The sequence below is a fragment of the Acomys minous genome, assembly GCF_964271855.1.
Source record: "Acomys minous genome assembly, chromosome: 9".
Taxonomy (NCBI): domain Eukaryota; kingdom Metazoa; phylum Chordata; class Mammalia; order Rodentia; family Muridae; genus Acomys; species Acomys minous.
This window is the reverse complement of record NC_140490.1, coordinates 14,077,258-14,091,519: the sequence shown is the minus strand read 5'-3', so window position 1 is coordinate 14,091,519 and position 14,262 is coordinate 14,077,258. Positions and strand designations below refer to the sequence as shown.

The window sequence follows — 14,262 nt, the reverse complement described above, 5'->3', positions numbered from 1 at the left end:
CAGAAAAAAAAAAAAAAAAAAAAAAAAACCCTTTCCAGCTCCAAGGAAGGGTTAGCTGGGTTCTGGCTTTCTGGCTTGTTTTTTTTTTTTGTTTGTTTGTTTGTTTATTTGTTTTGTTTGTTTGTTTGTTTTGTGTGTGTGTCCATTATTCTTCATCCCAAGAAACTGTGAGAGAACCTTATGCTGCTAAGTTGGGGGACCCTGCAGCTGCCTGAGCTCATGCCTTTGGAAGCATGAATTTGCTTTGCTCCCTCAAGTGCCATGTGGCTATGGACTTGTTGTCACCTGGGGAGGAGCTCACAGGCCTCCGCTTCTGGAGAATAGCTGTCAGTGCCTGGCAGGGGCAGCACTTCCCGTGTCTGGCCAAGCTGAGTTTTAATTGCTCAAAGTCTGTTTGTTCTATCCTCCCTGTGGTACGTCTGAGTCCCAACAGACAACAAAATGAGATTCCAGTTTTGAGAGAAAAACAACCATGTCTCAGAGAAAACAGTCCGTGATGCTGCTTTGTTGGAAGAAAGAATCCTAAACAAGATAAGATTTGTTTTTTCATTTCTACAGAAGGAGCAGGATAATGGAGTATCACAGCAGGGGAAGAGCTGGCCATCATCCTGGCCAGTGGTTTCTACAACAGATGTTTATAGGGCCAGACAAAGAATGTAAGTGTTGTCTACAAGCAAAGGAAGTGCTGGACCTGTAAGTGCACAGAAAATCATAAAGCCATTCAAAGCAAGCACATGATGTTCCAGCCAGTCAATGACTTCTGAGTCTGTCATACACCCTGGCCAGTTATAACCACTCTAGAGTCTGATCTCTCATTTGCTAGTCAGGAAAACTGACAGTCACAGCGGCAGTTAACGCTCATGGAATGTTCCCACGGCTTTGCCTTGATTCACTCCACCCACGAGTATCCATGCTCTGCCTGCAAGGATACTAATACAGAAAAAGGCCACAGGAGAGGCACAGTTCAGTCTAGGCCACAGAGCTTACATGTGACAAACTGATACCCCTTACCACAACTCATCATCACTGCCCACATTCTGAGCACCCCCCCCCCTTTGCTACCTTCCCATCAGGGCACGCCTTGGGTCACTGATGCTCTGTGTGTTCCCTGGACAACGTAACAGGCCCTTAGGAAGATAGCATCTGAGCTGGAATATGATGCTCTCCTAATTGTCTCCTACTTGTCAAGAGGATGCCAGAACAGACTGGTTTCCATGCTGAGTTTTCTGTCCTGGGTGAGCTGGAATGGTGCCTGATACTGAGGGTTTTTGGTAAGATGAAACATTATTGGACTTGGGTAGATTTGATGCCCACAAATACCTGTGCTCATCCATGTATTTTGCCAACAGTTTTTCTGTGGTGCTTTATATAGTTCTGTAGCTAAACATTTAATTTTCTTCATGCAGTCTACTGATGGTGACTGGCACAGTTTCTCTCATTGGCTGGTGAGAATGCCAGGCAGAGGCTTATAGAATGTGTGGAACTACTGGGACAGTATGACTTGCACTTGGCATTACTAATAGTCCCATAAAAGTCATCTATAACTGAGTGGTCCATGGGTTGGCCGTCATTCCTAGCTGGAGCTGATTAAGGATGATAATTTGTGCACCTTCCATCTGCACACTCGAGAAGGCTTGCCATTAGGTTGACCAGCAAGCTCATCTAGATCTTGGCGTTGACCAGCTCCCAAACCTTATTGGTGAGGAGAGAAATTACCTGGTCGGAGTAGAGGTTCTGAAGATGAATTAGCCAAGTCATTATGAGAACATTTGCTTCAAAGTTCAGCTCCTTCCATCCTCTGAACTCAAGTAAGACCTGTCAATAATAAACATTCTTTGTGCCTCCCACCCTCCTTTCCAACCCACCAGAATCGATATCCTTCTTAAGGTATTTTTTTTTGGGGGGGGGCTACAAACAGTTACCATCTTGTGGCTTTACATTTAATTACAGCTGGCTTTGTATTGTTCAATAACAGGCTCTTGTGTGCTAGTATTTTCTTTCAGGCTTTGCCACAGGAAAAGACCTTAATTTGTTTTCTGACATCATGAATGCTGACTGCCCAGACCTATATAGTTTAGAAATGAACTTAGGACTTTTGAACAGTTATCTTGGCTCCCTCCAGCTTAGCCATGAATTGGCCTCCTGTTGAGTTCCTATCCTGGCATTGCTTCTTTGTTTTGAAGTTTTTCATAACAAACCCAGGCCAAGTGTTCAGGTCTTCCAACAGTACTTTTCTTGGCACTTTCTTCTTCTTCTTTCCTATCCTGGGATCCTTAAGTGTATTCTCACACCGACATAACCTAGACCTGGATTTGTGTGCCTGCATGCATTACACACATGCAAGTATATACTTACTGTTACTCAGCATCTTTGTTGTAGTGTGCATATGACCTGTTTTCTATTACAGCCTGCTCCTGTGCAAGTGTATGGAACAAGCCACCTGCTCATCTCTGTGTTCTTTGACCCTTTAATTGTCTAAGTGCCATTGCTACTTCATCATTTTTCCATTATCTTTGCACTTCTACAGTTCCATTATAACTATCCTCTAAGTATTTTATGGGCAATTGTTGTCTCTGGACCTGTGGTTAATGCTCCTTCGTTATTTACCATTTCTGTTCTTAGTAAACCATTAATGGCTCTCAGAATATTTCACCCTCACAGATATCCATGATTTGAAAATATAGTTACCTTGGTGTGGGACCTTTTCAATTCCTCTATTCTGTGTGTCAATTCTTCTTTTATTCAAGTTATAACCTTGGTCTCTCCTTTCCCACTAACCTTCTCTCTTTGCTCCAGACTGTAATGCTACCAAGTTGGACTCAGTTCAATATTACATTAACTCTACTCGGTGTTTAGTCCTAGTAGTACACTGTTCATGGTGTTCTCCATTATCTGTGTGGTCTTCTTCACTCTCTCTACTTAGGTCCAGATGCTTTCTATCACCATTGGATGGTGCTGGAGTATACAGTTTTTCTTTTCCACCAAACCATGTTGAGTTTAAAGACAGCTCCTGGACTTGCTACTTCCACCAGTTCCTCTGTCTCTTCATCTGTAAAGTAGGGGTTGGGCTGTAATAATAATTTTATGAAAGAGATACTGCCAAGACTAAATGGAGCAATGCAAATGAAGTGTTAGTAGCGTCTTAGAGTAACAGTCATTATATCTTTCTTCTCACAAATCCTGAAGGGGCACAGATAATCTGAAAGAAGGAAATGAGGGATGGAACCTAGTGGGTGCAGTAGAGACAAAGGGTATTTCCCTGGAGTGGAAGGAGAGTCCTAATGTGTCAGCTGGCTAAGGGATGGGCACCTTCATAACATCCTCAGAGGGTAGATACTCTCATTTGCATTTCAGCCACATTTATGACAGGCTCATAGTGCATTAAGAGTCCCAGCACTGATATATTAAAGGTTAATTGTTCGTCCTGCTCTTGTACTGATTTGTGGCAGCAAATATTTGTGGGTGTTGATAACTGGGAACCAGCCATGTTCTTGGCATGGAGATGCTACAGACTGGCAGGGATGCTGTGCAAGGTTCCCACTGAGTGGCAACGACACAAAGCCAGGGAAGTAGACAGCAACTGCATCTTGGAAATTCTCTCAGCTGACAGATGGTGACTTATGCTGAGTCCACAATAAAAGTAGACCCTAAAGCTTCAGCACTTGACATTACCCCTGTGAAAAAGCAGGGATAGTGAGCTCAGATAGCTGCTACTTTCTCACCTCTACGCTAAGCCCCAAACCCCAGGACCACGATTCTTCAATTCAAGCATCCTTCACCCCTGTAAATGAAATGAGAATGGTCAGTCCACAATGAAGACATTTTTTCCATCCTAATTGCCAGCTTATCCATTTTAAAGACAAGGCAGAATTAACGTGTGTATGTGTGCGCGTGCCCGCGCCCGCGGTCTGTATCCATTGTAGTGTCTACCATATGCCAGAGGAATATTGTGTGTAGAGGATAAATTATATCAATTTGCCTAGAATTTTTCTGGGTTTTGCTCTGAAAGTCCTCAATGTCTGAAAATTTTCTCAGCCCTGGACAAATGGAGATAGCTTGTCACCTAAGTTATAGATCCTGGTGATATAGCAATAAAGCCAATAGCCAGGTCTCATTCTTAAGGTGACACTGACATCATAAACACTAAAGGTAGATGTTTTATATATGGTTGTCAGCGTTAGTCTCTTGGAGACAGTGACATCTATCTTGGATTCAATACATCTAAGAACAGCAACATTTGACTGAGAAGAGAGAATAAGAGGGTGGGTCAGCTTATTCTAGATTTATGGGTTTGTGTTTCAAGTGCTTGAGTTTAACTATTTTTGGTCTGGGAGCATATTATTCAACTAAATGGAGTTGTCACTTGGGCAATTTCTAGGAGCCAGTGGGGGAGGTTAGGGCTTAATGGTTCACTGGGAGTCCAGAGTGTAGACATGTGTCTCCAGGTAATGGACTTAAGATTCTGACGAAAGTTTGTCACCACAGAAGAAGGGATCTGATGCCCAAACTCCTGGGCACTCTAGGACCATGGTCTGCAAAAATAAAGAACTAAGAAAAGTCATGAATGAGGAGGTTCCTGCAAGCTGTTTCTGAAGCCCAAGGGGAGAACAGCTTTAGGGTGGGGAGAGCAACAATTTGTCAACTACTGCTCATATGAGGAAGAGCGAGGACTTCATAGTCAGGAGGTCATTGAAGATGCTAGGAGAACAGCTTTTGTTTAGTGGTGAGACACGTGAGTAAGTCAGAACGTGAGAAACGGGGGAGAGTGATGAGATGCTGACCATGGGTGACGCTCTAGGGGAACGTGATGGCAGTTTGGAAAGAAATGCACTCTCAAGGGCTCGTTTGTTTTGTTTTGTTTTTCTAAGACAAAATATATATGTTTTCAAGTTCATGGAAATGGTCCATATAAAGCAGTAATTTTGTAATATAAGAGACAGAGGTGACAACTGGAGAATGTGGGCAAGCCCTAGATCCAAGATATAACCATATATTTAAATAGGAGCAAGAGCAAAGATGCCAGCTGACAGAGAATTTGGTGGCTTTAGAAAAGCTGAGTTCTTTAGTAAAACCAAGTTCTTTACTGATGGCTTTGGCTTTCTTGGGAAATAATAAGCAGGGCCATTTTCTGTGAGTCATCCAAGAGACTGGGAGAATCAACTGTGCAGGAAAATTTAGAAGATTGCCCAGAAGCATCAAGGGTCCACTTGAAGTCCGTGAGGTTAGGGTTCTAACATTAGACCCATCACCATGCTAGCTTCCAGCTGGGAATTTTCCCCAGCAGCATTCAGCCTTTTAGCTTCAAGCACAGAGTAAGATTAAATCAGAGCTGGGTTTTCTATTGCTGTCTACCATTGTGTATATAGGACAAGGGGATGCAGTCCATGCTCAGGGGAACTCACAGCTGAGTCAGGAACACAGAATACAGGAGGTACAATGGTATCAGGATAAGGCTCCATTTAAAGCACATAGGGGGACATGGATCTAGTGTTTGTGGGCTCATCCTCCTTCCCTCCCTCCCTCCCTCCATCCCTCCCTTCCTCCCTCCTTTCCTCCTTCGCTCCAACCTTTCCTCTCTCCTTTCCTTGCTTCCTTCCATTTTTGCATGTGTATGTGTGTGCATGCCTGTATGTGTATGCATGTTTACATGTGTGTCTGTATACATACATGTGTATGCGTGCACATGGATGCCCATGTTTGATATCAGGTATCTTCCTCGATCACTCTCTGTTTCATGTGATAGAAGGCGAAGTCCTTCAGTTGAACCCAGGACTCACCGATTCGGCTAGTCTAGCTTGTCAGTTTGCTCTGGGTGCTCCCTGTTTTTGCTTCCCACGTGTTGGGATTACAGGAAGGTCACCATACCTACCCAGCATTCATGTAAGTACTGGGGATCCAGAGTCCAGTCTTCAGTAGTCAGTGCTTTGGGAGAGCCGTCTCCTCAGCCCCAGGACCCACTCTTTTTATAAGATGTGACACTTGAGGTGATTTCTTGCTTACAGCTTGGTAGGCAATGTGCCTGAATACAGACCAGAAGACTTGAGGGAACAGGGGGACCCACTTGCTAGTGTTCCATGAGCTAGTATCTGTGAAGAGACTAGTGGGGCAGAAACTCTAGTTACACAAGGGATGAGTCTTTTTTGCAAGGACAACATAGCCTGCAGACTTGACCTAGTGAAAAATGAGACTCTGCTGTGCACACAACTCTACACTTTCAACCAGGACCCCAGTTTTGGGGGCTGACTGAGGTTATTTACAGAGCTTCCATCACTGGACCTAATCAAATCACTTCCAGCATCCAGGCCTGGATTAAATCTAGTCGAAAGCTATAGAAGTGAAGGAAATGCTAGCTGGCCTGGTAGAAGAATTTTATCCCTGCCCCTGGGCTGGGGAGGCTGGCCATGGAGATTTGAGGTGTTTGTCTTGGTGTGCTTCTGGCTCCTGCGACTAATGATGCAGCTATCCAGGTACTTGGGTGAATCTATCCCACCATTGCTGGCAGATGCTTGATGGGGCCTGCAGGGGAAGGAGACTCCTCTTTCAGATGGCTCTTAGCTGACTAGCAAGCTACCCAGAAGGAAAAGGGGTTATGGAAAAGGAAAGAGAGTGCAGAGCTAAGTTCTCAGAGTCCAGACTTGCATTTGCATATCAGAGGGATTTTAAAAATCATTCAGGTCACATTTTTTTACATATAATACAAATGCAAATCTTGCAGGAATGTGTTTATTAGAACTGGAATCCTTGAAAGTGTTCTCTGTTTATCCCTTTTTTTGTTTTTGTGTTTAGAAACGATTTTTTTTTTTTTGGTAAGAGTGGAAATAGATACTGTTTACAAATGTTGCAAGATGTTTTTTCTTGTGTCTGAACAATTTAGGGAGAGGTATGTCTCAATCACACAATATAGTGGTCTTCTCAGACCTGAGAGATACTTTCCTAGACACAAAATGGATGCTTAAAAAAATGATGCTATGTTTTATATGCCAACTTTTCAAAACTGTTATGTATATGATATAGTTTAATAATAAATTAGGCATAATACATACTAAAATAATAGAATTATTATAATAATATACTGTAATAAAAGTCACTGAAAACATAATTGTTCATTTTTTATTTAATATATCAGGAAGTTGTTGACCACCGTTTTTGTTGTTGTTTGTTGGTTTTTGGTTTAGCTTGTTATAGGCAGAGCAGCCTTCATCCTGGTGTGGGCCTGACTTTATTCCTAAGACAGTTATCCTGATCTAGATTTGCCTCTGCCTTCGCTCTGCTTGTGACTTATAACTGTGCCCTCAGTAGGCTTTGGACATGTGCAGCCTGTGTGCATCTAGCCTCAGTGTCCCCCAGGCCTGTTGGGTGGAAAGTCTCTGGAGTAAAATAAACTGACAGGCTGCCTCTGGTCCAGCTGCTGCTGGTGGTGGTCGCAGTCCATCAGCTTCTGCCTTCTGCCTCCATGCAAGCAAAGACAGAGAAGCATGTGCCCAAATGCGAAAGCTGATGTTAAAATCACCGTCTGCTTTCTTTATATAATTATTTCCTCCATTCCTTCCCATAAAGCCTATTTTGCTTTGTTATCTTCCCAGCATTATCTTCATTAGAGGCTGCCAACCATGACCTTCTGATCTGCACTGTGTCCACTTACAGCCTGCATGCATAGACTTACTTTTATTTTTAATTTTTAAAATGTTTTTTAAAGTACTGAGGAAAACCAAATGCATACTAAAAAAAAAAAAAAAAGAAAGAAAGAAAGAAAGAAAGGAAAAAGAAAAAAAGAAAAAGACCTGTGACAGAGTTTCACATGACCATCAGAGCCCAGGTACATAGTTTTTGTTTCCAGATCCCAGCATCCCATCATTAGTGGCATTTACCTCTGTCTCCACCTTGGTTTCATGTAAATGTGAGGAAACCAAGACCTCCATGTTATTCTTATCCCTCAACCTATAGCAAAGACTCACATAAGGCAGGTTCTCAAAAAAAAAAAAAGGTGATTTTGAATAATGACTGGCTGAATAGAGGAAGACACTTGGGAAGCCTTGCACTTCATGGAAGAGGCACAAAAGACAAAGGTACAAGAGAATTCTGAGAAATGTAGAAAGATACAGTGTGTGTGTGTGTGTGTGTGTGTGTGTGTATGTGTGTGTGTGTGTCTGTGTGTATGTGTGTGTGTGTGTCTGTGTGTATGTATGCTTGGTGTGAATGAGCCCTCAAACAGAGATTGGAAGGATAACCAAGAAGCCTTACTTCCTGTGTGCAGCAGCATCCTGAGTAGATTCAAGCACAAGACAGAAACATGAGAGTGCTAGACTAGTAGCTGGCACATATGCACACTGTAGGAAGTAATTTTACTTATGAAGATATGTGTTCCACCCTCCTTCACCTATAGGCCACTCCACTGCCTTCCTTTAGGAAGGATGATGAGACTAATAGGCCTTCTGGAATTAGACTAGTCAAATCCAGGATATGGCGTTCCCATGGTTGTTGAAATCTGCTTTACATGTGCTATGTATTGATTCTGCTTGTTGGGACTATATTTATCTCCATTCACAATGTAAATATTTCTGTTAACATGCGAAGATGTGTTTATAAATTCTGTATTATTGATTTTTCCAATGCTGCAAACACATTTATCTCTTTGTTAATGAAAATGAATATGGAAGTAGTAAGATTGATTTATAGGGCAAGGTGTGGGGAGGAAGCCAGGGAAGACAGCTGGAGAGACTGTCCTTGGCTGTGAAGGGGACACTGTGCAACTTCCAAGAGGTCAGTGTGCAGATGAGGGAAACTGCTTTCTGGGCTGAGGGAGGCTTCAGAGAGCCTGTTTGCAAGATTGTTTGAGACATTCATAGTCATCAGCTATATTTTCCAGTGTGGTTGCCCCCAAATCAGCAGTTCAGGATGGGAGATACAAAAAAACCCAACTCAAGACAAAGTTTTAGTAAAGCCATAGAATGGAATATATTGGCTCAAATATAAACTTGGAGAGAGAGAGTAGGCTTAGCCATGATAGGATTTTAACACTAAATGTTAGTCAAAGGAAAGATACAAGCAGAGGAACTGGAAGCCTCGGATGGATTTGTGCTGTGGCCCTTCACTAGCTGACTAAGAGCCAAGGTGCCCAGGGTTGGTACCTTGAAAGCCATTTGCCCCAAGCAATTCCTTATCCTGGGCTTTCTACTTTCTGGAAAGTGGCCTTTTGGAGTAGATACCATTTTGCTCGTGTCAACTTGGAGCTTTGGTGTCCCAGTGCTCCATCTGTGCTCAGATTTGCTCCAGGTCTTCTCGTTATATCTTGGACACCTGCACTGGGCAGTATTGATAAGGTGACAGTTTAGATGCTGATAGCAAGGATTTGCCTGGACCTTGGTGAGGAGATAGAAATAAATTCGGGTATGGGCTGGTTTTCCTGGTAGATATGAAGGTGGATGAAGGAAGATGTAGGCCCTGATCATGTGATCCTCAAAGCCAATGCATGCAGGCTTTCCTCCATGCGCCGTGACCATCCTAGCTACTGCCTTGTATTGGTTAAATTCTATATATAACCTCAGGACCTCCAAAATGTGTCAGCGTCACACTAAGGAAAGAAAATGTTAGCACTTCTCCTTGGAGTCATTTGACTGAGAGCAAGCCTAAGCTTGAATTCTCTGCTTCTCTCCGCGTGCCTTCCATGGGTCTGTAGTTTGTAGTGGCTTGCTTGTCTGTAGGCCGTGTCTGGTGTATGCATTCTCCCTGTCTCTATTGCTTGTGTGGCTAACAAAAGGTTTTGCCTTCTATTTATCAAGCAGCACAGATCACATCACATTGGGAAAGAATGAGGGCTACTTTACAGAGAAGCTTAATAGTGTTTTATCAGAGATTAAGTAACTGACCCCAACTAACTGACTCAGCGAACAAGCAGTACTGCAGATATTCTGCTATAAGCAGTCCATATGCCGTTTCCATTATTTGTTGTGGGCCCTTGTATAAAGTTACTCTTGACCTGTTGGCTGTTTTCAGCAAATGCTTACCCCGAACCCCCCATTCCCCCCACCCACACATGCATTGCTCTGAATTAGAGGCATGGAAGAGTACATAAATGGAGATTCAAACTATGAGTTAGCTTAGGTTGTATCACCTGATTACATAGGAAATCCAAGGCAAGTAATGTTGGTTTTACATTGTTCTCTTATAGGCAGGTTAGACAAACAGGCTGCATGACGCTGCCAGATAGTTAAGCCAAGTCTTAAGTGACCTCAAGGTATAGCATTAAGTCCAGTGTGAGGCCCAGCAAAAGCTCCAGTCTTTTAGAATGTAAAGTATATGAGCATACCATCCTTCACCGTGCCATGTGGGCACAATGGTTTAAACACTGGGGCTACTTGGTGACAGTCCAAAAGAAGAGCAGACAATGGACCGTGTGCTGGATGTGTGCCTGAGACCATTAATATTCACCAACCCTGTGAAACAGGATGACTTATGAAAGTGAAGATCTCAGATATTGAATGTGTTGCTTCGGTCGCTGTTCCTAAAACTTAATTCATTGAAGTCCCCTGGAGAGCTGTGAGAACACAGCAGCCTAGCACCAACCCAACAGTTTCTGAATCATTAGATCTGGGGTCAGGATCAAGAATCTGCATTTCTCATAATGCCAAGGGGGCCTGCTGAGGCTGCAGCTCTGAGGACCACATGAAAGTTGATCGAGTATGTCAGATGACTGGGATTTTCAGAGACAGGATTGCACCCAGAGCGGCAAGCTTTCCAAAGCTCTCTGTCAGCTGACGAGAATCACCCTGTAGTGTGCATCCCAGGTGAACCATATTTTCTCACTCATCAGGGTCTGCATAGGTAACTTCTCTTCCTAGAATGCCCTACTCATTGGTTCTTTCTTGGCTGCCTCCACCCAGGCTGTATGACTCAGCTAAATTATTCTCTAGGAAACCCTTTCTTACCTCTGGCTCACAACTTCTTCTGCTTGTTCAGGGATCCCCTATTGGTAACTGTAATTCACTCCCACTCATATTGTTTGGTCAGTTTCTTTTTATTTGTTTATTTGTTCTGTTTTGTCCAGTTGCTCACATACGTCGTGTTGCAAACTTCTGGGAGATTGATGTGCTATTCATCTCCGTTATCCATCTCCTGCTTTAGGTACCACTGTGATTGGCCTGTTACACGTTTAGAAACTGTTTGGCGGCAATAGGTAGTGCAGTGATTTTATTGAGGCACATGTTACACATGGGACTGACAGAAATCCAACCTGTGATGAGTGGACATCTGCCCATCTTATAAAGTAAGTCCCTGGACACTTGTAGTCACTTCTGGCTGAGGAGAGTGGCTTCAGGAAAAGTGCTGCAAGTGTAGCCCCCTTCTGGTAAAACTCCTTCCTTTTTTTGGATGGGGTTCCTATCTGCACTCAGCATCTGTCTTTTCTCTCTTTCTTTCGTTCTTTCTTTCTTTCTTTCTTTCTTTCTTTCTTTCTAACATTTATTTATTTATTATGAATACAGTGCTCTGCCTGCTTGTACACATGCAGGCCAGAAGAGGGCATCAGATCATATTATAGATGGTTGGGAGGCACCATGTGGTTGCTGGGAATTGAACTCAGGACCTCTGGAGAAACAGTCTGTGCCCTTAACCTCTGAGCCATCTCTCTAGCCCCCCAGCATCTGTCTTTTGTTGATTTCCAATTCTGGGTTGGCAGCCTTGTTGACCGACTGTCCTTGTTCTCCATTATCCTTCCCTGTGTGGCCTTTCCAAAACTCTGAACTCTGACTAGAGGAAAACTACCCATGGAGATGATAGTTTTGGGGGTGTCCTAAGGGAGTCCCCACTTCTTCTACCCTTTTAAGCCTGAGGTACTCAGAGCCATGATGGGTGGACCTATTGTGTGACAGTCATGGAAGTGATCTTGGAGTTCATTGTTGAGAAAGTAGGCGTCTGTGAATGGAGAGATCTCTGTATGCAAATTTGTGCCCGTAGGAGGTGATGTGAGTCAGATGGTGAAGCTTCCCAGGATAAAGTTGATACTTGGGGAAGAGGGAACAATAAGCTATGCTGGGACAGAAAGGGAGCTAAAGCCATTAACATTCAAGCTGCCTGCTTGTCATCCAGGATGTTCCCTGAGCCCCTGGCCTGAAACACCATCATGAATAAATACACAGGGTAGAGGACATCTCAATTTTAAATGTGGGGATAAAACAGGAGATCAGAGCTCCCTGGAAGTTATGCATTCATTCCATACTTGTGGAAGCTGCAGTAATTTAGAGTAGTTCAGTATTTAGACTCAACTGTGTAATTCATCCTGATGTTTCCCATTCATCAAAGCCTGTATTTGTTTGTATTACCATGAGAAAAATAAAAAAAAAATGTAGGAAAAAGAAGATTTCCCCTCCTTTCATTACAGGCAAATTATGGCAGAGTTACAACCCTTGGGGCCCTTCAAGCAAAGGAACATCTTGCTTCAATTAGATATAAATAATGAACAATAATTAGAAGGATTTCTTCATCAAATTTGTTATTTTATGTTTCCTTTCATCTGCAATGTATTGAAATGAATTCTGAGCTCTATTTCTAGGCCACGTAGCAAGGAACAGGGGAATGCCATAGAATGTGGCACTACAGCAGAAGGGAGCAACTACGCACTGCTGTGTTTGTGTGCTTGCCATGCAGGCTGCTGTGAGCCCTGGGCTCAGGGCCATGGACTACTGATGGAGCTGCTTCAGCTCCGGGCCTCTAGATCCTTACATCTGGTGGAGGCCCATGTGTATACAGCTCACTCAGGATCATGACCTCCAGCTCTTGGGCACTGACCCCACCAGGTACTGCTCTGTGATCTGAGCAGGAGTCCTACGTAATCTTCATTGGGAACCCAAAGTGCGACAGGCTTTGCTTCTAGTCCTCATCTTAAGATTTGGAAACTGAGGCATGAGCACATGAATGAACTTGTCCAGGCCACTTCATTAGTGATGGTGGGGTCTGAAAACAAGAGAGCAGTTGGACTCCAGAGCCACTGCTTGTCCTTGCTATGGAACGCTGCGCTTTGATGTGCCAGGGAGATGCTGCAGATACAGTGCCCTTCAAGCCATGAAGATGGCAAAAAAAGAGACCTGGGCTACCGGTTGCTTTGCAGCTAGATTTGTAGGCCTACACATGTTCCTGAAGGAGACAAAAGGATTCCAGGCAAAGGGAGAGACAGTCTCTGGTAGCTTTGATGAGAATGGGTAGTGTTTCTTATTTTCAGTTTGGCAACAGTGGTGAATAGGGATAGGAAAACCCACTGGTGATGAACAGAAGGTTGTATAGGTCAACCTGGGAGGATTGGTTGGTGTACTGGTTAGGTTTTGGCCAACTTGACACAAGTTAAGAAGATTTGGGAAGATGATAGTAAGTTAAAATGCACTTCATTCACTTTTCCAGCTGTACTATGCTTATATCACTCATGTTATCCTACATGGCATACAATGCTTATTTTATAAGAAAGTATGGAAATGCATATATAATGTGTGTACTGTGTGCACCCATGTGTGTGCATGTGTGCTTGTATGTGTGCGTGCGCTCGTGTGTGTGTGTGTGTGTGTGTGTGTGTGTGTTTGTGTGTGTGTGTGTAAACCTAGCAACACATCACGCTGTAGAGGTCAAATTTCACCAACATTATCACATGGCCCACTTGGAGATCCAGTGACGGCTGCCCTCCAGCAGCACAAGACAAAATCTTTCCCCATGTCATGAGCATGGGAAGAGATCCAAACTCAACATTCAAGATACAGTTTCTAGCGCTCCTTATTTTTACACCATTAGAACATGAAATACCATTTGGCTGAGCCACTGTTAAGGCAGGAACCTTCTGTAGTGAGGGAAAGAAAGATGGATTAGGACAGCGCTCTTATTTGCTACATGAGAAGCAGTGTCTATCACCTCACTTAGAATGCCATATACCAAGACAGTTTGCAAAATTCAAAAATAATCTCAATGTGAATCCAAGCTTTCTCTCCAGGGTCCAACCAGATCATTCTTTCTTTATTTCTCTTCTGAAAGTCTCCATGTTGGCTCTATTAACCCACACCCATTGTCTGTACCTCTCACTGAGTCTTTCCCCAGGAAGAGCCAACCCAACAATGTTGTTTTGCTTTCCTACTTATGTACTAAACATGACCAAAAGGGTGTTGGAGTGGAATGGGTCTATTTCATCTTATAGTTTAAAGTATAGCACGAAGAGGAGTTAGGGCAGGAACCTAGAGACAGAAACTTAAGCAGAGACTCTGACTACTGCTTACTAGCTTGCTCCCCATG

General features: G+C 43.4%; 1 protein-coding gene across 3 annotated transcripts in view; it reads left to right on the top strand.

The window, feature by feature from the left end:
- The window catches only part of GRID1 (glutamate ionotropic receptor delta type subunit 1), a 715,979-nt gene that overhangs the window by 641,204 nt on the left and 60,513 nt on the right, over positions 1–14,262 (top strand). The gene's annotated exons all lie outside the window — the stretch shown is intronic.